The following is a 26224-nucleotide window of genomic DNA, read 5'->3' on the forward strand; positions in this document are numbered from 1 at the left end:
GAGGAGTATCCGAGCAGGGCTCCATCGCGGTTGGCCTGAAACTTTGACTTTGTCCCTCTCAAGCACAACCAGATATCCCAGAGTGGCTATAGTTTTCGAAGTGCAATATGGTGCTAAATCTTTTAAAATTCATATTTCCTGTTCCCTACATTGGATTTTTGTCTTTTTGGTGTAATTGTAAAGATACAAATATTTCCAATTTTTATAAATTTTTGTTTTTAATGCTTTACATACCTGTCTCCTAAATTAAGCCTGCCTTCTTGCAGCCAAGCTACCCAGGGTTGACATGGGAATAATTTATTGAGACCTGTACTGAGCCCTATACTGTGTTAGGGGCCTTCTTGCCAGTTGTAGATGCATATTTACCATAATATTAATCCAATGTCCAACAAACACACAATGGAATGGTGCAGAGGTGAGTAGTATACAGTGGAGTGGTGTAAAGCAGCTTGGTGTGAAGTGGATCACCATAGAGTGGAATGGTGTAGTGTGGAATAGCGTAACGCTGAGTGTCAATAGACTGCAGTGAGATAGAGCAGACTGGAGTAGAGCACAGGGGCGCACACTGGAGTGGCGTAGAGTGAAATATTGTAAATGTCATAGAGTGGTGTAGATTTGAGTGGCGTAGAGTGGAGTTGTGTAGAGGTGAGAGGCATACCATAGAGTGGCATAAAGGGGAGTAGCATAGAGTAGAATAGCGTAGAGAGAAGTAGTGTAGAGTGGAATGGCATAAAGTGGGGTAGCATACATTGGAGTGGTATAGAGTGGAGTACTGTGTAATGGAATGGCATAAAATGGTGTACAGTTGACTGGCGTAGCCTTGAATAGTAAAGAGTAGAGTGGCATAGAGAAGAGTTGGGTAGAGAGCAGTGGCTTAGAGTTGAATGGTGTACGGTAGAGTGGCATGAATCGGAGTGGCATAGATTACAACAGCATAGAGTGGAGTGACATAGAGTGAAGTGGCATAGACTGGAATAGTGTAGATTGGATTGGCACACAGTGGAGTGCCATAATGTGGAGTGCCATAAAGTGGATTGTCGTAGAGTGGTGTGGCATACAGTATAGTGGCACTGAACTGAATAGCATACAGTAGAGTGGTGTAAAGTGGAGTAGCGTAGAGTGGAGTGCCATAGAGTGGCGTAACGTGGAATATCATTGAATAGATTGGCGTAGAGCAGTGTGGCGCAGAGTAGAGTGGCATAGAGTTTAGTGGCATAGAGTGAATAGCGTAGGTTGGAGTGGCATAAAGTTGAGTGCCATAGAGTGGAGTTGGGTAGAGTGGAATAGCATAGAGTTGATTGGCGTAGAGTGATGTAGTGTAGAGTGGAGTGGCATAGGATGGAGTGGTGTACAGTGGGGTGGTGTAAAGTAGAAAAGAGCAGAGTGGAGTGGCATAAAGTGGAATATGGTATAGTGGAGGGGCTTAGAGTGGAATGGCATAGCGATGATTGGAGGGGCATAAAGTTGCATAGAGTCAAGTGGAGTAGAGTGGAATAGCATTGAGTGGAGAGGCATAGAGTGGTGTGACATATAGTGGAGCGGCATACAGTAGAGTGGCATACAGTAGATTGGCGCAAAGTAGAGTGGCATACAGTGGGATAGCAGACAGTGGAGTGGCACCAAGTTCAGTGTCGTACAATGGAGTGGTGTACAGTGGAATAGTGGAGAGTAGAGTAGTGTAGAGTGGAATAGTGTAGAGTGGAGTGGCATCCAGTGGACTGGCATAGAGTGGAATAGCATACAGTGGAGTGGTGTAGAATGGCATACATTTTAGTGGCGTAGAATGGCATACATTTTAGTGGCATACAGTGGAACAGCTTAAAGTGGAGTGGTGAGGCGTTTTTACAGTGGAATAGAGTGCAGTGGTGTGGCGTACAATGGAATGCCGTAGAGTGGAGTGGTACAGAATGGAGTGGCATGGAGTGGAGTGGGGTAGAGTGGAATAGCATGGAGTTTCAGTGATATAGATTGGAGTGGAATAAAGTTGAGTGGAGTAGAGTGGAGTGGTATATAGTGGAATAGCATAGAGTAGAGTAGCATAGAGTAAAGTGATGTATAGTGGAATAGCATAGAGTGGAGTGGCTCTGAGTGGTGTACAGTCGAGTAGCATAGAGTGGAATAGCATAGAGTGACGTAGAGTGGAGTGACATAGAGTGGAGTGGGTACAGTAGAGTGGAGTATATTGTAGTGGTGTAAAGTGGAATAGCAGAGAGTAGTGGAGCAGAGTGAAGTGAGGTTGAATGGAGTGCAATATCATACAATGTAGTGGCATACAGTGGAACAATGTACAACAGAGTGATGTACAGTGCCGTGGCATAGAGTGGAATAGAGTGTAGTAGCGTAGAGTGAGTGCCGTAGAGTGGAGTGGCATAAAGTCGAAAAGCCTAGATTGTAGTGCAGTACAGTGACGTAGAGTCAAGCAGCCTATAGTGGAATAGCGTATAGTCGAGTGGCATACAGTGGAGTTGAATAGAGTGCAGTGGTGTATAGTAGAGAAACAGTGGAGTGACACAGAGTTAAATAGTGTAGAGTGGAATAGAGAGGAGTGGAGTGGTGTACAGTGTAATGGATTAGAGAGGAGTGGAGAAAAGTGGCATAGAGTCAAGTGTTATAAAGTGGAATAGCGTAGAGTGGTGGGGAGTGGAGTACAGTGGTTAGAGCGGAATGGTGTCCCATAGAGTGGTGTAGACTGGAGAAGTTTACAGTGGAATAGCATAGAGTGGAGTGCCATAGTCCAGAGTGGTGTAGAGTGGTGTGGCATACAGTGGAATAGTGTAAAGTGGAATAGTGCAGCTTGGAATGGCGTAGAATGGAGTGGCATACTGTTGAGTGGCATACAGTGGAGTGGTGTAGAGTGGGTTGGATAACAATCTACCAACTGACTGAGAAAGATGGTAAACAAAGACACCCTAATAGATGGTCTAAGGTACCCATCAGTCACCACTCGGAACCGCGCTTCATCATTTGGGATTCCTTTGTTAGGCCATATGTGCGGATGTACTATTCTCATGAACAAAGGTAACCAGGATGGTGAAATGGTTCCTTTGGCTGGAATAGAAAGTAGTATGGTCCTATACTTCCTTAGAAAGGTAAGTGGCAAGTCTTATGGTGACTAACAGTGTGCAGTACAAGAAAAGGAAACTAAATACAAAAGAATAAAAAAGTGTGCAATTAAAATTGGATTGGGGAGTAATGAACAATTTTATTCGAGTGATACTCGCCCTACCAATGTTTAAAAATTTGCCAAGACAGGTTGAAAAATAGCTATCTAGATGTGGTACCAGGTCGAAATGTTTCAGCAATATTGGACGCAATTATCCTTGCTTTCTTCAGGACCCAACAACAAATATTGCTACTGCAAAGACTAAAATAGGTGAAATGTGAAAAAACATATGTAAAGACAGGTACAGAGATCACCTGAAGGTTCCTAGGTGTCACTTCATGTCTTGTTCTTACAAATCGTGTGTTTTTCACAGGTTTGTAAGAAGTGAAGACCTCACCCCACCAGGCAGTGGCTCAGGAGTAGAGTGAAGCACCGCTCTGTCCGTCGGTACTCCAACGCCGGCATCTGAACCGACTGAACCTATTAGGGTGTCTTTGTTTACCATCTGTCTCAGTCAGTTGGTAGATTGTTATGCTTTCTGGTGACTTGCACGGTTGACTCTCTGTACCTTTAGACCCTCTGGAACCCTTTTTTTGTTGTATACAGTTCGGGGATGTTCCCAGAGTTGAGGTCTCTAAATATTCCTGTGGGTCCTCAATCTGATCAGTGTGTTGTTGTTGTAGAGTGGATTGGTGCAGAGAGGAGTGGAGTAGAGTGTAGAGGCATAGTGTCCAGTGGAGTGTGATGTAGTATAGTGTAGTGTAAAGAGACCAAGTGTGAAAGTGTCTGAACAGATGCAGATGAAATTTGGCAGGAATATAGATGATGGGGTGGAAAGGGTAATTTGTGGTATTAGCTATAAATTGGTTAAGTAGGAGTTAAAGTTATGTGACAAAAATATATTGTGCAGCGATTTACAGCGGTAACTTCACAGCATAATGCGGTACATGCCAATCACAAACCAGTATATCATTGCTTGATGGTTGCACTTTCAAAGGTAAAAGGTGGCCATGTAATTTTTACCACACTTTGGCTGTGTTCTATGTTAGGTCCTTAGATATAGGTAAGTAGTAGGCTTTTTTAGTTGTTCCCTACCTAGTTTTCCTTCTTTAAACTGGTAATAGGTATGGAAATGTGTTAATATTTTTCAATATATTTTAAAAAAAATATTTATAGAGTTAGCACTGAGCTAATCTTATGTCTAAATATTTTTCTAGAAAAACCGACATTTGAGGTAAGCAGATTCAGAGTGTCGTTGATGGTATAGGGTGCTCTATATATGAGCTACTCTCCACCTCAAGTTAGGAACTACCCAGAGTTCCTTGCTTTATTGTTTGCATCAATTATGTGGCATTCTAAGGCTGAAAGGGTATTGTTTTGAATGTTACTGGGTGCTCCCTTGCGTTTGGACAGAGCTATACCTCTCTGAAGAACTCATAACAAGAGTGAAACATGCGTTAGGTGTTGCTTTTATCCACTCCAGGTTAGCTTGGATGTTTTTTTAAGCAGTTATATTGTGCCTGGGGTGATAAAAAGCTATTATCATGTTTTAGCTTGGCAGGGGTGGAATTAGCTGATCCTGCGCTTAAAGACTTAGCTGTATAAATGGCAAAATATTTTGCCACTTTCTAGATTGGCACGGATGTCAATGTGCTAATCCTATGGCTAGAAAGTTTGCTAGAAAACCAGGTATTTGAGGTGAGAAAATTCAGAGTGTTGCTAGTACTGTAGGGTTCTCCATTTAGGAGCTGCTCTCCATCTAAAACTGGGAACGACCCAGAGTTCCTTGCTTCCTTTTTATGAGATAGATAGATAGATAGATAGATAGATAGATAGATAGATAGATAGATAGATAGATAGATAGATAGATAGATAGATAGATAGATAGATAGATAGATAGATAGATAGATAGATAGATAGATAGATAGATAGATAGATAGATAGATAGATAGATAGATAGATAGATAGATAGGTAGGTAGGTAGGTAGATAGATAGAGAGAGATTGGTTTCCACAGTCACAAAATGCAAACATTACTTCTGGCTAAAAAGTGTTACCTGATGAAAAAATGAAATGGAAACAAATATGATATTCTTGTTATTAAGTAATCTGGTAATAAATAGCACGGAGGGGAAATTCAGAACCTTTGACAAGTTTATGTGATCTTTCTCTTTTTTTCTTTGAATACTATTCTAGAGGCAAGGTTGTCATCGATTTATAATCTCGTACTAGGGAACTCGATGAAACCACTCCGTAGAAATGGTTGCTTTGTACACATGTCTAATGTGAGCCTGTTAAACAATGTTAGTCATACCATAGGAATGCTGGTGGGTGGTGTATTTGGAAATTACCACAGATTTTCAGATCACAGAGGTTGGATTACTGCAATTAGTTTGCATTGCTTCTAAACCACAGCCAAGTACACATATATCCCAACAATATAAATAACCCTTAAAAATGAAACTAGACAACATTGCCGGATTTCCTATTGGTCCAGCAGCATCCTTTTCTTTCTTGCAGTAAAAGGTACATTTAAATTGCCTTATTTGAGTAATGTGATGATGGAAGCATGTTTTATGCAAATTGATTATTTAAAAAAATAATAGGTGATTGTGTTGTCTTGAAAAAATAGTTTTTGGGAGCATTGATGAAGGCCCGGCCTATTTATGTTACAAGAGTGTGTGAGTAGGTAAATAAAAATAGAGTTCAAACAACGTAGAAAATATGTGTATTGCTCTTACTACTGCAATTGCATCAAGTACAATTGGTTGTGATGTATTTTGATTGATATGGGTTAAATCCGATGCTTAACAGGATTTTTAAATTGATTACAATGTCCACTTGGACAATAATAAGTGATGCAAATGTACTGCCTTACGGTCTGTTTAGTGGTTTTAAAGGCATAGTACTGTAAAAAATGTAAGAGGGTAAATTATAAAACATATTGCAGAGTTTTTACATAAAGAAATTACGGGCAGTCTTGGGTAGCAGAATTAATTATAGACTTCTATGATCATTCTAAATACCTAACATGTAATGGCAAGTGTTTTCGTTCGTAAATTTTAATGGTGTACAATAACGTAAATGTACAGACATCGCAGTGGTGCAATTGCACTCTGAAGTATTTCCATTTATTTACACTTCAAAGATCTGCCTCTCCTACAGCCCTACCGATTTTCGGTATGGTGAAACCACTTTTTCACCCCAAAAGTGTGTTTAATCCTGCCCTTGCCAGAAGTAATAGGTGACACATATTTGCAACAGAAGACTTCCCACAAAAGAGAGAAAGTACCTAAACATTTTTGTACAACAACTGTGAAAAACACAGAAATGCCCTGAAGAGCATTTATGAAAATAGTAACCCTCCCAGTTCTAGAGATTAGATTGCCACTCAGAAGATTTACATGAGTTAAGAATATTGATATCATTATTTACTTTTTTTAATCTGACTTCTAATAGAGCTATTATTCATTTATAATAAACATATAATGTATTGAAAGTTAACCTTGGTGTTGACATGTAAATCGGGATTTAAAGCTTGGATAATAAATCACCAAATAGCATTTCCCACAGTTCCGGTTAGGACTGCACTGAAGACTGTTTTTTTCCAAACTTGTAGAAACATTTCTTCGCAGCGAGGGATCTGAAAGGAGAAAAGGCCTGTTTTATATTTTTACTGTACCAAGTGCCAAAAGTGTACTTTGCACCTGGAAAAGGCAAGTGATGATATCAATCAGAATCAATCTATGGAGATATTAACAAGTGCAGATAATGCAACTGTGGGAAATACTTTACAAGTATTCATAGAGGAACAGGGTGTTCCTTCAGGAGTTGTCATTGCAGATGTGCTCAAACACCAAATTAAGCAATGTGAGTGTGGTTGTCTTTCACCTTAAAAAGCCAGGCTTGCCTGGTGTATTTAGGGTTGTGAAGAACTTGGAGCAGCTACATATCTGGCATTCACAAAGATTTCAAGATTTTGGGTTAATTCAGGAGTTTTCTGTATTTGCCCGAATTTCAGCTTAAGATGTTTAGGGCCAGATGTGCTGAGGCATTTTCTGGTTGCAAAGGGTCCCATTGATAAAATTGGACCCTTTGCAACCGCAAAATGGCCTTTTGGTATGAACCAACACCAAATTGTGATTCGTAGCATGTTATCGAATTGCAATTTATGTTTTGTACTACTTATCGAATCAATATTTGGAAGGGGAGTGTTCAGGGCATCCCTTCTAAATACTGATTCACAATGGGCTGTATTATTGTTTTGCAACTAAAATCTAGTAATAAAACATTAATATTTTACCAAATTCTGAGAGGTTGTGGTAACCCATTTCCAAATGGTAAGAGATTTTGCAAAGGCCACTGCCTAGTCTTAAAAATGTTTGTAAAACGTTTGATTTATTTGAAACATGTCCTGCTTTCCTTTAAGGGAAACAGGCTTTTTTTCTTTTTTTTTTAAAAGGGTGATTTATTTAAAAGCAATCACAGACTCTGTGGTCTACTGACCCCAGCAAGCCGCCATCCCTGTGATGGTAGGGAATTTTAGAGGGTCAAAATATGCGACCTATCTCATTAATATTCATGAGGTAGATCAAATAGTGACCCACTGTGTTTCAGTGTTTTGCAAACTGACTTATAGGTCGGTTAGCAAAATACCAAACTGGTCTAAAAAATATTGGTTGTAAATTGTGGCCAGTATTTTGTAATATGTTTTAAGTACATCTGGCCCTAGTTTCTAAAATCTGCACATTTTAAGTATTGTCAAAATTATGTGTTTTATTATAGAGACTTTACCATGTCATTATGTGCTTCTTTCTGCATGCCTCCTGATTTTGGCCTGAGCATGGCAACTTCATTGTGCAGGACAACCTCTGTTTATACCTGGGTAAAGGCACTGTCTCCTCCCAGGGCTAATGTGAACGTGCCGCACCAGTTAAAGGAAGGGTACATCAAAGTGATGTTGTAGGTGCTCCTCCTAAATCACATTCTAACGCAGTGATGGGCTCAGGAAGAGGGATGCCAGCACATTGTTTTTCCTTTCTCAGTGTCTCTTATGATAGCTGTGTCTGCTGTTGCATTCATTGTTCAAGTAAAATAACGTATTTTTTGCATACTAGTTTGTTTTTCCAAGTAGTGCTAATGTTAACCCATTACATGTGGGCATTTTCTTTTGAGAGCAGGCCCGGACTGGCCGTTGCAGGCACCGGGCAATCCCCCGGTGCGCCGCAAGGGTGGGGGCCGGTTTTGGGCCCAGGGGGGCATTTTTGTTACAGGGCCGTTTTTGCAGCATAGCTGCAGAAGCCGCCCTGTAACAAAATCGGCCAAAACCCGGCCCGACAAAGAGCTCGGTCGCACCCCCAGGGGGCCGGCCGAGCACTTTGCCAGGGCCGGTTTTGATTCTCAGTCCAGCCCTGTTTGAGAGGCTATGTCTGCCCTCCCATCCACTGGATTGTTTATCATCACCATCATCATCTTCATCAGGTAACTTTATTTCGGTCATAGACCTTAAAAGTGGCAGACTATAAAAACATTTTCACGTGATTTAAAAATCAGCAGTACAACCATCACAAATTACACAGTTTACAAGTATTTTTTCAGGTTCCAAACCTTATACAAACGATGATGCCACATTTAAACAAAATACAAAACAATCAAATTCAGGATAATACTTCCATAAGAGTTATAAAAAAGTTGATGTGTAAAAGTGCTTAAAAGAGCAATTGAATAAAAAAGAAAGAACCATCCATTTGTCTAACAGGAATGGTTCTACATAGACATCAAATCATTGCGATTGTAATAATTTGTTACAAAATGGCACAATTGCATGAACTATTAGACCCAACAACTATCAGATACATTTTGTCGGAATAGTTAATTAGATCTCAGACACGGGAGAAGCAGCTACTGTCTATTTTTACAGGTTTGGAGCAAATAGGGCAAGCCGGCTCTAGAAATTTGGCATCAGAAAACACAATACATGGCCACAGTTTCACAGGGCCAGCTTATTGTGGCGTACTCCCAAATATCTACACGATGGCACGATGCAATGCCTAAGCTCTCTCCCATATCTAGGACAGAACAAAATGGAGATGGTCATTCGTTTCATTAGCTTCCCTACAGGCAGGGCAGAGAGTGCTGTCCTCTCATCGGTACCGCCAGTTACTCATATGGGATGCTAATGGTAGTGCCCCGCCTAAATATTTTGTATAGTGATCGTTAAAATTCCCAAATGTTTGGAATTTCCCCTGACTGAAATATATCAGGCAGGAATTTGACAGGCTAGGTTGCCCTTTACTATGGACTAACACTGAACAAGCGTGCAGGGGTATATCCCGTAAGGAGCTAGTTAGTCTGTATTATGATTATAATTTGTCTGCCTGCTTAACGAATGCCCAAATGGGGACAATGACGAGCACATTCTTGGCATTAAAAGATCACTACAAATTAGAGTCTGCTTTTGATATCATCAGCCCTAATGGTCATAGGAAGTTGTACCTCCAATGAAGATATGACTCCCTACCAATAGGAGCCCTCACCAGCCGTTGGCGCCCCAATGCTCCCAAAACTGCCCAGCGTGCATTACGGAGTTAGAGAATGAGTTGCACATAGTCTTCCTTCTGCCCTTCCTACCAGATTCCTAGGAAGAAGTGGATCATCCCTATCTGCAAAAACTTTGGGATTAGGCAGTGTTTTCACTCGTATCGAATATTAAAAACAGATTTATCCCCAATAATTGTCTTTGCTGTTACGAAATTCCTGGCTGCCATGTGGAATATCAGAAGAAAGTACGTGGTAAAATGAGATCAAATGTATTCGCGTACAATGCTCGGGTGTTTCGGGGGTATTGGTGACCAGCGGTTCTCTGGGCTGATTGTCCTTTTAACTTAAGATAATGTTTTTATGAAGAATGAATTTTACGGTACTTTGTACTTTTGTATTTTTTAAACAATTGTAATGATGTATGCTGAAATTTTATTGTGTATTCTTTTATGACATCTTTTTTGACGAAATGATGATGATGATGGTATAGTGATCTAGTAAACGGAGGATCAGTCTCATTGAGAACATTTTTAAACTTTGGTTCGTACTTGTGGTTTAAGAGGAACTCTGCGACCCTGTCATGGCTTGTGGCTAGGACTGTTGTTGCCCTTGAACACTAGTTTACTTCTTTGGCAGGAGAAGACGTAATAGACTCAGTTTGATGCCACAGGTCAGGCAATCCCAATGCGTGGAGGGACTGTTTTAAATATTACAGCCATGGCAGGATGGTAGTTCCCTGAGGTAAGCCAACAATTTCCTTCAGCCCAGTTCTAAAGGGATCCAGCTCAGGGGTAACCCAGAGTCTAAGCCAGTACAAGATTGATCTCAGCCAGACATGAACAGTAATTGGTTGGATATCCAGGTCCCCTCTAAAGAAGACAAGGGGCATACCATGGGGAGTTTTAGCAGAGCCCTCAAATACTTATTTTTGGATACCTTTAGAGCCCCTGCATTGGTGTGGCCCCAGAGCTCAGAGCCATAGCTGGCAGCAGCCACTGATTGGCTCTCCATATTTCCAACAGGGGGACTTTGGGTGGAACCTGGAGGCATATTAGCAAGGCTGAGACATAATTATCGCTAAGCGCGCTTAGCGCTGTATTTTTTATTGCCGGCTATCACTGGTTTACATTGTGGAGATAACGCGTTATTATCAGCGTTTATCTCCAAGGAGATAATAAACCAGCAATAGCGGCAATTCTCCAGCAATAACGCGAAAATTCCAGCGATGAATTCCCATCGCTAAGGAAAAGGTAACTAATAGGTGGGTGAGGATTCAGCTGTAGAATCCACCTGCCATAGAAAACAATGGCTAAGTCAGGATTTTAGCAGTTGTTAAAATCCAGTGATAATCGCGGTTAGCGTGAGTTTTTTTATCGCTTCGCGGGCATTGCTAATAGGTAGAAGTTGTGTTAGTGACTTCTTCCTATTACTTTTAGTGAGGAACGCCTACTTTGCAGGTCATTAGCGATAAATATCGCTGACATGCAAAGCGGTAAAAAAACGGCCGCTGTCGCTAACAGCTGTTATCAACAGCTTGCTAATAGGGCGATAAAAATATCGCCGCTTTATCGGCAAAAAGTGCCGCTAAAGAGGCGATAAAGCCCTTGCTAATATGCCCCCTGGTGTTTTTTGTGAAGTTCATGTAGGTGGTTGCTCTGTGTTTCAAAAGACGAATGCTCTGAGCTAACTGGCTACCCCATGATCTACAGCTTCTGTTGTCAGCTCAATATCCTGTGATTCTGGAAAATCACTGACGGGCCTGATTCACAAAGATAACTTACACTTTAAAGTAAGTTTACTACTTTTTGGGCTATTCACAAAATCTGAGTGTTTACGCTCTAATTTTGAGAATACCCAAAACGTTATAAACTTTCTCAAAAGTTTAAATTCTCAAAAGTCTAATTTACTTTTGTGAAATCAGGCACAAAATCTCCCCTTGTGGTAAAAAAGCTAATCTGATCTTGTGTGATGTAACATGGTGCTATGCTCCTCCTCCAGAAACAGACACTTCCAACCTTTGTTGGAAGTCTATTGTATGAAAATCCCTCCCATTCTAGCATATGGTCTAGAGTATACACACATAAAAACTTGGCAATTTGTAAAAACGAGAGAAGGGAATTCTCCACGGAAACTGGTTAGAGTAAATCAAGCTGTTCCGACCCAAGTAATATGCCTCAAACTCTCCTTAGCGAGCATAGAATCTTAATATAGCTTTTAACCTGTCTCACTGCAGAGTAGCACTTTTACAAACTTGGACACCAGCACTTCTAAACCTATTTTTAAAAAATCTGACCCCAAGATTAAGCTTTGAACTGGACGTAGAACACTGTCTTCACTTAAAACACTATACAGAATACACAAAAACCATAGACTATAAATCCCCTGAGAAATACACTTATTTTTCATTAGATCACAGGGTACGACGCTGTATTCCTTTACTGAGGTTGGAAATCCTCCCTTTGAAAGTTTACATGGCAAAGTGGAATAACTCTGAAAACACAACAGGGCTCTGTGACTTGTGTAAGAGAGGAATACAAGATCTAATTCATGTATAATCTGTCTGCCCTAATCCAACCCTAGTAGAAGCCCAGTGGAGGTATTTAAGGCCTATTAGTATTAGATAAAACGTCTCGTCTATACAAAGTCTAATTAGGCTTTGTAAATCAACACCGGATGAATTTGCCTGTTATCAACTGTCTAAAATTGTAAAGAGTTGTTTAAAGTCTATGATGATAATGTGTTAACATTATAAACAGCTAGCTCAGATACAACATCACTTTTTCATAAGATCTAACTAAGCTCTGAAAAATCACCATTGGATAAATGTATCTGTTATTAGTTGTATAATTCTTAAATGAGTTTCTTTTCTGAAAGCTGTTTTAAAAGCCATGATGATAATGTGTTTACATTATATATGCTTAAAGCTGATGCTATGGGTACCATGATATATGTTTTAAAATAATTTTTGTGTATTTGTCAAATTTAAAATAAACTTAACTGGTGCGCATGTAAAGCACTGTTATACCAGAGGACCAAGTTTGTGCTATATAAAAACTGCAAAGATTTTTTTTAGCACCTAAGCAAAGTGCAAGACAGGAAATTTAGCATATCAGACCCCTGGCTGGCACCTGCTACTTTCAGCAGTGGAAAGGTATCTTAGACTAACTTTAGACTAACAGAAGGTGCGTGGTCTCATTTCCTGCAACCCAATGATAATCAGGTGTCAGTGAGGATCACTGAACAGGTTGTTTCTTTTGTAATCTACTATTTATTTTATGATCATCTCTCTAGTTTAAATGCGTTTCAACACGTGTTTCACACATTTAGTGACACCTTTTCAAGGCTGCAAAATTCAATGCTGTTTTCCATATGCATCCACATTACACAAATGCTACAATATTAACTGGAATCACTGCAAGGCTGATCTAATTGGAACTCTACATAAATGATAAAAAGATGCAGGCAGCCACGGTTGACCACTATCAGAAGGCTCCGTGTCCGCCCTACAGGCAACCAATGTCCTTTATTACAAGGCGAGATATAACTTGCCCACAGAATCACAGAGGCTTTCACCAAGCAGCAAAACGGAACAAAAAATTCCATGGTTCTATGGTTTAAATTTTTATGGGAAATGTCGACATATTTCTGTAGTCTATAAAGAAGTGCAGACGCATGCCAATGGTGAAACAACTCCAAAATGGGGTTTTTGTAGATACAAATGTTATCCAATAACGTCACCCACGAAGAGCTGGTAGTAGCCTCTGGTAACGCTGCCATCCATGCCGAACATCCAAAGAGAATCCCAGATGAACAGCAGCAGCAACCAGGGCAACAGACTGCATAATCAAAAGTAAACATACACGATTACATAACATCACATGTATATGAATAATAGAAACCCACCAGAACTTAACGTTATGTGCATATGAATAATAGAAACACCAATACAACAATTTCTGAACAAACATTGAAGAAAAATTAACAAGGGCAATCCTGTATGGTAAACTTTAGAACGGAGGAAAGAACACAATTGAAAGACGTTACGGCAGGAATGACGCAAACACTTATGAAAAACGTAGCTATAATTCCAGTGTTGTTTACTATATTCTACCCCATATCACAAATGTTAAATGTCGTATACTTGTAAAGCGCACAGCTGCCCCAGCAAAGGGGCGTCCCGGTGCTGTATACTGCTGGGGAACCCATCCTGGCTTTCCCTGTGAGATGATCCCTCCTGTGCATCTCCAAGGTGAAGACAAGCATCCCCGGCGCTGATGGGGCCGTTAGTAGAGATTAAGCAAGCTATTGCCCAGAGTTGCTGAGTGGACCCATGGTTGGAGTAGGCACCGAGGCGAGAATTATCGAGTCCGCTGACCATAGCCCAAGACCCTGCCGCGTCGGGAATCGAACCCTGGTCCCGGGCCGACCTCTGCCTCCGGGTCTGCCGCCTCTAACCAGTGAGCCACACCACTCCACTACTACAAAGAAAAGCAGGGATACCGGATGTTTCTCTCTGTAGAAGTATCTCTCTGTTCAGATCATGATTGAAAAGGACTGAAACTCTACCACTGCATATTGTTCCTATACACATATTGTGGGTCTTACCTCTGAGATCATATACGTTCCTTTGCCTACCCAAGTGGTGGAAGGTAATTCCAGTGTCTTGACCTATAATTAGTAATCCCCACTTTATCATATCCGGCTAGACAGGTGTTCTGTTAAGAACTAAAGTACCTGGCCTAGTCAAAACAATTTTTGATAATGTATGCAAACTAAAATATTTCTTTGCTCCATCTCTACATTCAGTCCTAAAGCGTGAGTGAAGTGCAACCTTAGGATCCAGACTGTTTTTGATGATGTTAATTATAGCAGTGTCTGCTCTATTTTAATGTATCAAAAGTATACTTTAGTTTCGCTTGGATATTTACAATGTACCTTCATGTGAACTTTGCAACTGTTTGCAACACACCCCAGCCTGCTTCCTGTGATTGGAAAACCTGCTCCAATTGTGCATTATGCACATCAGAAGATGCTTGTTTGTGCATCAGCATTCTGAACTTTGGAACAATTTACCTTTGGAGCTAAGAAAAATCGGGAATCATGTGTCTTTTATAAAGACGAAAAACAACAATTGATGGACAGAATGCAGAACAATGTCATACATTCATCCCAGTACAGAGATCTGGGCCTAAATCCATCGTTTTTTTTCTTACCATGCCATTCCAGTTTGAAACCAGCCATATGTAAGTCAATGGGAACAGTCCAGCTTGAACTGCCAGGCCAGATCCTCCCTGGAATGGAAACAAGCATCCTAGGACCGGTTTGGTGGTTTCACCCCTCATCAGCCAGGATAGCTTGACTCCAGGGGCTGTTAGCCTGAAACCGGTCCCAGGATGCTTGTTTCCGGTCCAGGGAAGACTTGGCTTTGCAGTTCGGGCTGGACTGTTCCCATGAGGCACAGGGTCAAGACTGATTTGAATATAGTTGTGTCTGAACTGGGATGGTGTAGTGAGCTAAAGGACGATGATGGATTCCACCAAGATCTGTGACTGGGAGTGAGTGTCTGAAAAGTTTCAAGCGATCCGTCCATCATCTCCTTGTGTTTGCTTTGTTCGCCCTAAGTTGGCAGGGTATGCCCAGACCTGGGTCCCTTGCTCACTTTACCACTGGATTCAAGCTAGCCCGGTCCCAGGATGCTTGTTTCCGGTACACGGAAGACATGGCTTTGAAGTTCGGGCTGGGTGGTTCCAATGAGGCACAGGGTCAAGATTGATTTGCATATAGCTGTGTCGGAACTGGGGTGGTGAAGTGAGCTAAAGAATGATGATGGATTTAACCCAGATCTGTGACTGGTGGTGAGTGTCTGAAAAGTTTCAGTGCTCCGTCCATGACCTCCTTGTGTTTTCTTTTATAAAGACCTCACAACCATTTCTTTCCTGTTAATATTCTGGCTATTTCCCTCTATTATTAGGAAACTGCTTGTTGGTTTCATGTAAGTGTTTCAGCGCCCTGAAGACAACTTAGGCACAGCAGCAAGAATAACAAAAATAATCATAACAGTAATAATAATACTATTATTAAGAATATTAATTTAACTTGTAATACTCCACCAAGTCTCTGTGACAGTACTTTTTTGTGTAACCTCTGAATTAAGGTCAGTCTCTTTCCTCTTGGTCTATTGCCAAAGATTTCCAATTCGACCTAAGAAACTCTCTTTAGTTCTGGTCTTCAAAAATCGGCTCAGCAAGTCACAAGGACTCTCTTACAGCAAACATACCTTTTGATGCATGACCCCCCCCATCCAGTCATTTTGCAACCAAGTCCTTTTGCCACAGTGTGGTCAACTCAGCACTTATATAGTCCTCTTACCAATATGCTCATTGTTGTCATTATATATGATGCCTTAATTGACCACCATTGGAAAACACAACAAATTAAATGGACTACAGAACTTAGGTTACCTAAATAGCAATTCGTAATTTTCTTTTACTCTTTCTTTATTGTTTTACATTACAAGAAGTCCAAAAAAATTGTCCAGTGCATTAGACCTGGGAAATCACCCAGCCATTCGGAACGCACAAAGCATATTATACACTATAACAGTGAAAATTGGGTGCCAGTTAAATGTATTGGTGTTGTTACTATAATATACAAGCAGTACGCCTTCTCCCCTTTTCTTTTCCTCCAACACTCCCCACATCAACCGCTATCCTCCTGTAGTGTCTGTGTCCATCACTTGGCAATTCATACTTATTCCACGAGAACCAACACACCAAAATGAGAAATAAGGACACATTTAAACAGTTTACCCTGCCTTGCAGTACCCGGCATGGTGAAGAACGCTCTGTACACAAGAACACATGGTGGTGACCAGCAAGGGTTTAGCCAGGGCACAAGTCCTAAAAAAAGAAGTGGGGGGGCTAACCAGGTTAGGTAGTGTGCAAGTGAAATCATGACACGTGCCATCACAGCGCATGATGTCACGACACATGACATTGCACGTAACATCCCAGAAAGTGACCTCACTGGAAGTGACATCACAAGAAGTGACATCAGATATTAAGACCTCACACATATGTTTATCAGGTACATTTAAGCGCATTATGAGATTTCACAAATTAGATTTGGTGTTTAGGTTGTGCGAAAAAAGTGGCGCAATCCTGATGCATAATCTGGGCCTCAACTAATACATTTATTTTTTTAAACCCTGCCACAAAGAAATTGACAACATTTTAAAATATTTTATTGGGTGAAGGCATCTGCTGTGAAGGTGCCCAGTAAATCACAGGGAATTGTAATAATGGTGAGATAACTCTGGTAGTTAATGCACTTGCTGGAGAGATCTGTGTTTTGTGAAGTCCCAGATTTGAATCAAAGTAGTAGAGAAGGTAAATGTGTCTCCAGCAAAGCACATCATCTAACACACAAATGACAGATTTGTATTTTATGTAGATAGTAGAGTGGGTTACTGCTTTTAACACAGAGATCCTGTTGTTACCTGCAGTACATAAATTGTAAAGTAATCCTTTCCAAAAGCCACAGTGAGGTATGAATGACATGTAACCTTCACTGTCTCATGTAACTGATCTTGTGCATTGATTTACTCATGTACATGATTTATTGTCAATGTATATTGTGTATGTTACGTAAAGAGCTCCGACACCCTGCATTGGGTTGCATATTGATATAAAAGAAATACAATATTGCAATTGAAATTGTTAGTTGTGTAAATACTGGGACAGACAAACACATCTGACATCCTTACAGTGCTTGCATCTATTGTATACAGGGACTGAACAAAGGCAAAGTTTTCGCTATTAAGTATGTGTGAAGAGATAACAAGCTGTGTGTGCCTTTGTTCCCCTCCGTGGTATTTACATTTAAGGGTGAAGTTCCAGGCCACCTCCAGTCAGGATATTAAAACAAAAGGAGACCTGATGCACCTTAACTTCGGCCCAGCTGGAGGTGAAAAGAAGCTCCCTCCCCCACCTGCACCTTGCTGCTGGGAATCACCTGGCTGCTGGGAATCGAAAGCAGACAACGTGCAGGCACCGCTTAACGTGTCCCGGTGTTTGAAAATTATATGGGATACGTTCAGCATATTTCTGTGGAGCCCAACTTCTTGGCAAGGGGGACGGCGTCCACCCTGTGAAAAGAGTGCATGGACACCGTGTACCTGCCTGTACCCCCGACTTGTGCCCTGGGTGTAGCACTTACTTTAACCTATGTTGGCCGAGAAGGGCAATGTAGCTTCTGCCACTTCAAGCATGTGCGCACTTGTGGCCATGATGATTAGTGTGAAACATGGCCAGAAGCTCTAGTGACCACAAACATGTGACCTACAAGATAGCCTCTACATGATGTGCACATACAAGAAGTGACGTACACCTACTTTGTTTGAATTAAATAACATAAGTGAAAACTGGTCAGTGAAATGCCAAATACTAAAAATTGGGATGTTTTGCACATTCTGGTCACACCTCTGACTCCGCCCACTGAATCAATCCTCGGGTCATTCCCCCCGCTGATTCTCCGCCTGCAGTTCCCCTACTTTTTTCCCCACTTTGACCACTGACCGAGGTTGATCGTGGCAAAGACAGAAAGCATCCACTGGCTACCAAGAATATTACTCGTAACTTTGTCCTGGTCATACTGATTTACATGAGGCAGGAATAAGAGGGGGCACGGGTAAATTAACTCTACCCAGGATTACACACACGCCTAGCAAAAAGCATCAAAGAAAAGCATTGGGTCAAGGAGCTTTATCAAAAGAAGTAAGTATAAGCATGCCGCTAGACGGTTCCTGAACCTATATCAGCAATTAAAATGGGAGCAATTTGGCTGGATAGGGATCTGTCAGTTCTGCATCAAAGATATAGAGAATGAAAAGTTGGTTCGGCCTTGCTTACACTTCACAATGAGCTGATTAGCTTGAGGATACAGACTGATGATGTGTCAATTTTTACCAAAATAGCGTTGGCTTCTCTATTAATGTCATGTTAACTATTAGTTCTCACTAAAGGAACTACAAGGCGTACTAGGAGATAAAGGTAATTTAATGAAAGATATTATGGTCTAGTTTACAGTTTTACTATAATCCTTATATTGGAATAGAGCTTTAAATTAAAGACGTGCACTGTGTACAAATACAGGCTCTACGACCACAGAATACACTCTAGTTCAGATACAAGTAAGAACATCTTAATAGGCACTAGGACTTTGTAAAATTGTTATTATGTGCCAAATTCGGCAATGCTCGCAGTTACATAATTTTGACACTACTTCGAGTCGATATTGTCTTGCAGGAGGCTTTTCTCCTTCAATCAGTCTCCTTCCTTCTCTGTTGCGTGAGTTTTCAACCAGTATTTTAGTTTTATGAAATGTTGCATAATTTCACCTGATTTTCGTGAAATATCACGACATTTCTTGAAACGAAGTTTTTATTTTTCAAGCAGGCCTACAAGACGTCCCACCAGCACCATGACATATTCCTGGAGCCGCTGGTTGCAGATAGGTTACCATCGTGTGATGTGGCAGTGCTCTTTCAAGGAAGGCCTCAAAAGTTCTTTTTTTTTTTTTTTAAATTGGGTCGGTTCATCATCAACTTTATTCAGCTAGAAAGCCATAAACGTGCAAAAATAAAAATTGCAATACAAATACATAAAAAACATAGAATATACAGTAAAATCACATATAAAAACAATTCTCATACACTGTTCACTAGATAACCTAAAAACAGATTACAAAACAGTGTATACAGTGCCTTATCTTTTTTTTATAGCTCCAAGGCTTAGTGAATCCAATTTATCCATTCAACAGTTCTGATGTTGGTGAAAGTGTTGTTCCAGATGTTGTTAACTCTGTTCAGCTGTTCACTGACTTCACTGCCTGCTGGCTTCTAACTGACAATCATGGGCATGATCCAAGTGAAGCAAAGTCCTCCCTACCCCATTTAGTATCACTCGCACTCAACCAATCATAGAGGAGATGACCCCAGGGAAACTAATGGCAAAAACTACAACCAGTCAATGAACATAAAAATATTTCCAGAGCCATCCCAAGTAAAAATATAACTCAAATAACATGTTTGTATTAACTCTTCCTAAACAGCCACATTCGCACCTTGTGGACCAATGGTCCTAGGATTCCTAGTAAATCACAGTGACGGAATATATTATGAACCGCTAGAAAATGGGCGCGCAAAGTAACATGCTGGAGTCATGACAAAATGTTAAATCATTGTTTGTTTGAAATAACGTTTGACATGTCTGACATCATGACATCAAGGGAATTACATACATTCAAAACTTTAGTACTGCATTTGATTTTTGGTGAGTTTCATTGTGGCTCGCTGTGTTTGTACTTCTAGGGAGATCTACACAACCATGAAGATTGCAATATTCCTTTGTCTTCTGTGTGTTGCTGTAGCTGTTCCAGTCCCAGTGCCGGTGAGTACACACAACTGTAAACCTACCAATAAGGTATTAGGCTTTTTAGAAATATCCATTAACATTTATTTAGCAAATACCACCCCGGTGTCGGCACTGAAGCGCTTGCCTACATGGGCAGCATGCTATGCCTTCTAGGGTGTGTTATTAGAAGCGTGCGGTCTTTGTTTTAGATGCTATGTGGAAAATGCTTCCAAGCTGTGCGTGATTACCATGAGGTGAGAGAGAGAGAGAGAAGGTGCACAGTTTGGCTGATGAGATAGGTCATAGGTATACCATGCTTTGTCTGTCTCTTAGGCAAGAAACAATCAATTTTCCACCGTAAATTTTGAAAGTTGAGAAAACACTTGTTTTTCAAATATTTCTTTATGAATGGGCCCTTTTGTCATGATTTGAAGTTTGTTTGGCTGAATGTGCTAAGGTTTTTCTATTTGAGAAGTCATCTAACATAAGAGGCTTTAAGCTTGGGAGAGAATGAACTTAGCTCCATGGAGTTGTTGAGTAAGTTTCTAGCTACCCACCCTGAACATACTGTGCAATGGATAGCTTTAGGACTTTTACGATTGGAAGCCTACAGGCACTATTCTAAGGAAAATGCAAAGATACCACATTGCAGACAATTTTATCAACCTGAACTCTGATATAATCTATATAAAATGAAACACAAGTGTATTGAAACCTATAACATTGTAAAATGACTTACACTACTTTGTTTTTTTTTCAATAAGATGGAAAAATATGGCTGGGATTCAAGTTATGAGGTAATGCAAAACTTTAACATGCAATAAGAATTTTGTATGCTTTCTTTAGGCCCCACATCATTTAGTGAATCAACATTATTATACTATGCTGACAAATATATCTCTTTTAAATAAACTTTGTCCACTGCCCAACATACATGTACCTGCACAGTAGCCCTCCATTTCCTAAATTCATATCATCGTCTGTTAATGTGAAATGTGGTGTGAGCATAAATATTTTACATCTAAGTATGCAATCACAATCCTGCCAAATTGAATATAATGTGTTTTTAGTGAGTACTGCGAGTTGGATTTAAAAAAAATGTTTTCATCTGTATAATGTTGTTTTATAAGAAGTCCCTGGAGTCATTAGTAGAATGTAGGCAAATGCTTTTGAGGTATTGGCAGAGATGAACCACACATTCATTAAGTATCCCTGGTTGACCATTTGATATGATAGTCAGTGTAACCTGACCAACCAGGACTGCCCTTCATCTTAAACCACCCTGTCACCTAGGAACAAGTTTACCCAAGAAGACTGCATGCCAGAGCTGAGACTTCCATTAATACCCCCCAAACAATCAGGGCTCCTCCTGACTTCGCAATACCCTCTCCTAGGGTATCTCTCACCAAGGTCCCGCTGGCTAGGTGCATTAAGGACAAGAATGACACATGATTTGGCCTATTCGTGCCAGGATGGACAGTGAGCCACATTGCTTGCTTATGCAACACCCATCCTCCAGGACGGAATGTGTCCTCCAGGTCATGTTTCCTCCCAATCAGAAATCAGAACGCATGCCCACATTCACACCAAAGCCCTGAAACCACAAACCAATAGTCAATACCTGCCCGGAAATCAAGTCCAACTACATCCACATCTCATTGCCCACCTCACAACCACTAATAACTGAGGGCATCTTCCACCCTATGTGAATCAATACATACTCTACAGTGCTTCACACTCCAGAGATGGCAGACCTCATTAAATACCACAATCTTGAGGCATACTTCATCTTGGAAACATGAGTCGCATACACAGTATCACACATATTAGATGTCCTCATGGCCACAGGTTGCAGCATTCAGCCTGCTGACAGATCCAAGAGAGAAGGAGTTCTTGGTGTCATCCACAGAACCTCCTGATCCAGCAACCCAAGTAAAACAGAAACAACCAAATCAATAAAGTTCCTCACATGCCTCTTTCCACTCTCTGCATCCAAGCTGCAACCTTCCACTTATCTTCAGGCTTCCTTAATGAAACAAAGACTTCATAGATAAAATCTCTGACCTCATCACCATCACAATCTAACAACACTCACACATCACCTTTGTGAAAGACTTCAACCTCACTCACAACACTAGTAAAAAGAAGATAAGAGGCAGCTGATTGAACTCATGTTAAAGACTGCAGCTTTATCCTTACCACCTACTGCAAAACACTCATGTCCTTCGAGTGGACTGCCAACCTTATTGTCCCTTTCAAAATCCTTGATGCGCAGCTCACGACACACAAAGAATTATAAGAACAACAAACCTTCCGCTTAATCGACATCCTACAATATAAGCCCAGCTCCTTCACCAACTCCCTTCTCCCAGCATCTGATGTCTACTCTCTCCTTTACGACTGTGACGAAACAGTGAAGAACCTAACATACATCAATGCACCAGTGAAAATGCATAGCTGCAAATCCAAATGTTCTGAATCCTGATATTACAAAGTCCTCATTAACAACAAATACAGCATATACATACAGGAAAGGAAATGGAAGAAAAACAACTCCCCGGTGGACCTGTGTCTTCTAAAATGTCTATAAAAGCTAAGTGCAATACCAAAACCACAAAGAAAGTATCGACAGATGTAGAAGCCTTTTCAGGACAATCAAGCACTACATACAATGGACCAACACATCAACTGCACCAAATAGCATCCACAGCACCCCCTTTCCCTCAATGCATCTTGCCCCTTTGACAATCCTACATTCACTCTCTCGCAAGGCACACTCACCAAAGCCCTCAAGAGTGATCTGATTCTGCCTCTCCTGGATAAACCCACCCTGGACCCTGACACCTCCCCAAATATAATCATCACTGATCACCCATTCATTAACATAATCATCAAAAAAAGTAGTTCACATTCAACTCCAACACCACATCATCACCGACTGTCTTCATCATAACTATCAATCAGGCTTCAGATCCTGCTGCTGGTCACTAGCAGAATATGGGAAACAAAATATAGTGTGGCAGAATATTGTGTTAAAAATGTAGAGGACCAAAATATCGAGACGGTAAATGCAATTAGGTAAGCATCGATTTACTCTTCATAACTCCACATCTACATACCTTGAAGATATATATATCACCATGGTACATGAATCTGGAATTATATATAGTAAAACATTGCCCACCTATAGAAACTTACTGTCACAATATTTTTATCCTCAATATTCTTGACACAATATTGTATCCACATTATATTTTGTCGACAATATTTTGTCTGAACACCCATGCTGCAGCATTGAGACATGAGATAGATTTTGCTCTTCTCACTATCTACAAGAATGACCACTGCCTTCTTGTACTCCTAGACCTCTCTGTTGCCCTCTACGCAGCTGACCATCACACTTTCATCTACAATATCTCATTATGAATAGCAGTCTTTAAGACTGTCCTCCATCTTTTCTCCTCCTTTCTCTCCAAATGGCACCAGTTTATTGAGATGGCTTCCTCAAGATCCTAGAAGTGCCCTTTTACCTGAGGAATATCACAGGACTCCATCGTGTCGCCATCATCACTATGAATATACAATGAACCCCTCAGTATTGTACTCACTGACAGCAGCATCAAAAGTAACAAATATGATGATATTATGTAACTCACCTCTATATGAACGTCTGTGGTGCTCCCTACTTTCAACAACTCAAAGGCAGCCTTCTCCTTATCCAAACCTGGCACCTACCTGAACCTCACCCAAAGAATAACTGGATTCATCCTCTTTGCTTGTAACAGCAAAGAAGAAGCCTAAATCTGGCTCACCAACTTGAATGTTGATGGCTTCAACCCCTATCTGATAATGAACACTAAATAATTCTCAATGCCAATATTTCTTTCAAGGAACACATTGTTAAGAAAATTAAAATCAACCCACCATGGTGCCAGCTTACCTTCGTGAGAAATGTTAAGCTTTTCCTCCATAAAAATGGCTTCAGGCCTGCCATGCAATACTTGTCCTCACTCATATAAATAGATCAATGTTGTGCTGTATAGTCTCCTGTACACCACACTCACACCCTGCCCCACCCCTCCCAGAAGGATGCTCTACAGGCTGCAGCATGTCTCATCAAACACCTGAGAACATTTCACCACATTAACTTGACAATAATATAACTTAACTGGTTCTCCCTCCAAGCCTGCATTAGCCTCAAAGCAAGTTGCATAATGTTCAAGGACATCCGAAAGAGCACCCCTTGAATATTTGACTAAAAAAAATCACCGCCGGTGAACTACGTCTCATCCAGATTCAGCACAAACCAGGATGAAGAATAAACACTGAAACAAAAAGGAACAAACTGAAAACAGACCTTCTCCCTTTCTTCAGCTCGGGTCAGAAAGAATATTCATTTAAACATAAAAACCACGCAGGCTACTATCTAGCTCAGGAAAGATATAAATACTCACCATTCTAAGGATACTACGCCTTGACATGCACAAATAAAAACTACCCCAAACTGCATATTGGAAGCGCCTTTGTACAATACTCTGCTCTGTCTAGCCAGATATGAAGTACATAAATGCATACAGACATGCTTGAGCTTACAGTTTAAATCTTACAGGAGCATAAAGGGCATACAAGGAACATATGGCACAATTCAAATCAGTTAAAAATATATTGTGAAGAATGCAATATTCAGAGAAATAAAATTATACTTAAATTAACAATGTTCCTTTAGGTCCTAATCCTAGCAGGATGGTCTAAAAACTATGCTAGCGAGATATAATATATTTGGCAGGTCAAGGAGAATTTAGTGCTGAGCCTACAATGAAAGTTTGTTTTAGGATGGTAAGTCATTAAAGATAATAGGAAGTCAGCAAACATCTGAAAAATGACATAGGGGAGAGTGTCAACTTTTTTCAAGGTGTGAGGTAGGCTAATGTTTGCACAGTGAAAATGGATAGTATAAAAAATATGTTCACTTACAGGTGTAGAAATAGTGAGGCATGCCGCAATCCGCTATAGTGCTTTCTTTGCATTGGTGACCAATGTCTTAGAAGACTGCGTAAAGGGGTAACGCAGAAAGTAACACACAGGTAGGTATATATTTTTGGAAACAATGTGGAAGAGACAAATAGGAGTAACTGGAAAATAGGGAATACATACTACTACATATAAGGGACTTTGAGCAAATTTAAAGGGGGAGGTTGAGAGGGACATACTAATACAAAGCACCTAGGTCTTAATCTGCACTCTGAATTGTATAACAACGCAGTGAAGGGCTTCACGTACATATAGGAGTAGATGTACACATAAGTAAATATATACCTGTTCATTTATCTTTGTGAATCAGGCCCCAGGTGTCTCCAAAACATGCCCAAATAGAAACACCTCACAATCATCATATTAGTGATAGAGGAATGTCACCATGTTCTCAAGCTGTGGCTATACATCAGGGCCATGCTCCTGCATGGGCGTTTTAAAAGGAACCGTAAAATACTCCCAAATTGTAGAGCAAAAGAAAGGGTCCGCAGCTAAATATTGAACTAGGAGTAAACACACAAATGTAGCTATAGGGTTGTCTACCTTTCCAAATGACAGACAACGAGAACTTGTAAGCACTGACTGGGTTTCCCTGGAAAAATATTCATCCTTAAAAAAGAAAGGTTTAAAAGAAGGATGAGGGTGGCGCGGGTCACATCAGAATCATCACAACAACATATGTCAATTGTGCTTGTCATTCTCTCAATGCAGCATGCAGGGTGTGTTATGGAGGATCCTGCAGCCTGCATGGGGCAGAGGGCCCCAACGCTTCACTGGGCCCCATTTAACCCAAAATACATTTCTATTTGTGATACAAGGGCCACTCGTCACTTTCTGCAGGGGGGGGGGCATCATTTTGTGTTATGCCACTGACAGCTTGATCTGAAACAAGCTAGCACTCTGCATTCAGAAGACCCATGTGTTCAATGTTGTCTTTAACTTGAGCTAATGAAATAAGCTTGTACCGGAGGTGAGGCCAGGGTCATTATTAAAATGCGTATTTCAGACAACAAGGGTTACTAGGGGAGCCGCTGGAGTCGAACAATTTTTTTAATACCAAATTTCTTTTCTGTGCAGGGGTTCTATCCTAATGGACGGTATGGGGTAAGATGCGATGCCTTTTTATTGAATTACTGTGA

The 26224-nt window shown here is 40.7% G+C and overlaps 1 long non-coding RNA gene across 1 annotated transcript; it reads left to right on the plus strand.

Annotated features, from left to right (window-relative positions):
- Nucleotides 1–5601: 5601 nt before the first annotated feature.
- On the plus strand, nucleotides 5602–26224 carry LOC144819697 (uncharacterized). Its single transcript, XR_013607516.1, has 4 exons — nucleotides 5602–5628; nucleotides 20012–20090; nucleotides 20819–20851; nucleotides 26163–26224. It is a non-coding gene; the product is annotated as an uncharacterized LOC144819697 (long non-coding RNA).

This window comes from Lissotriton helveticus, chromosome 2_1 (genome assembly GCF_964261635.1).
Source record: "Lissotriton helveticus chromosome 2_1, aLisHel1.1, whole genome shotgun sequence".
NCBI classification, from domain to species: domain Eukaryota; kingdom Metazoa; phylum Chordata; class Amphibia; order Caudata; family Salamandridae; genus Lissotriton; species Lissotriton helveticus.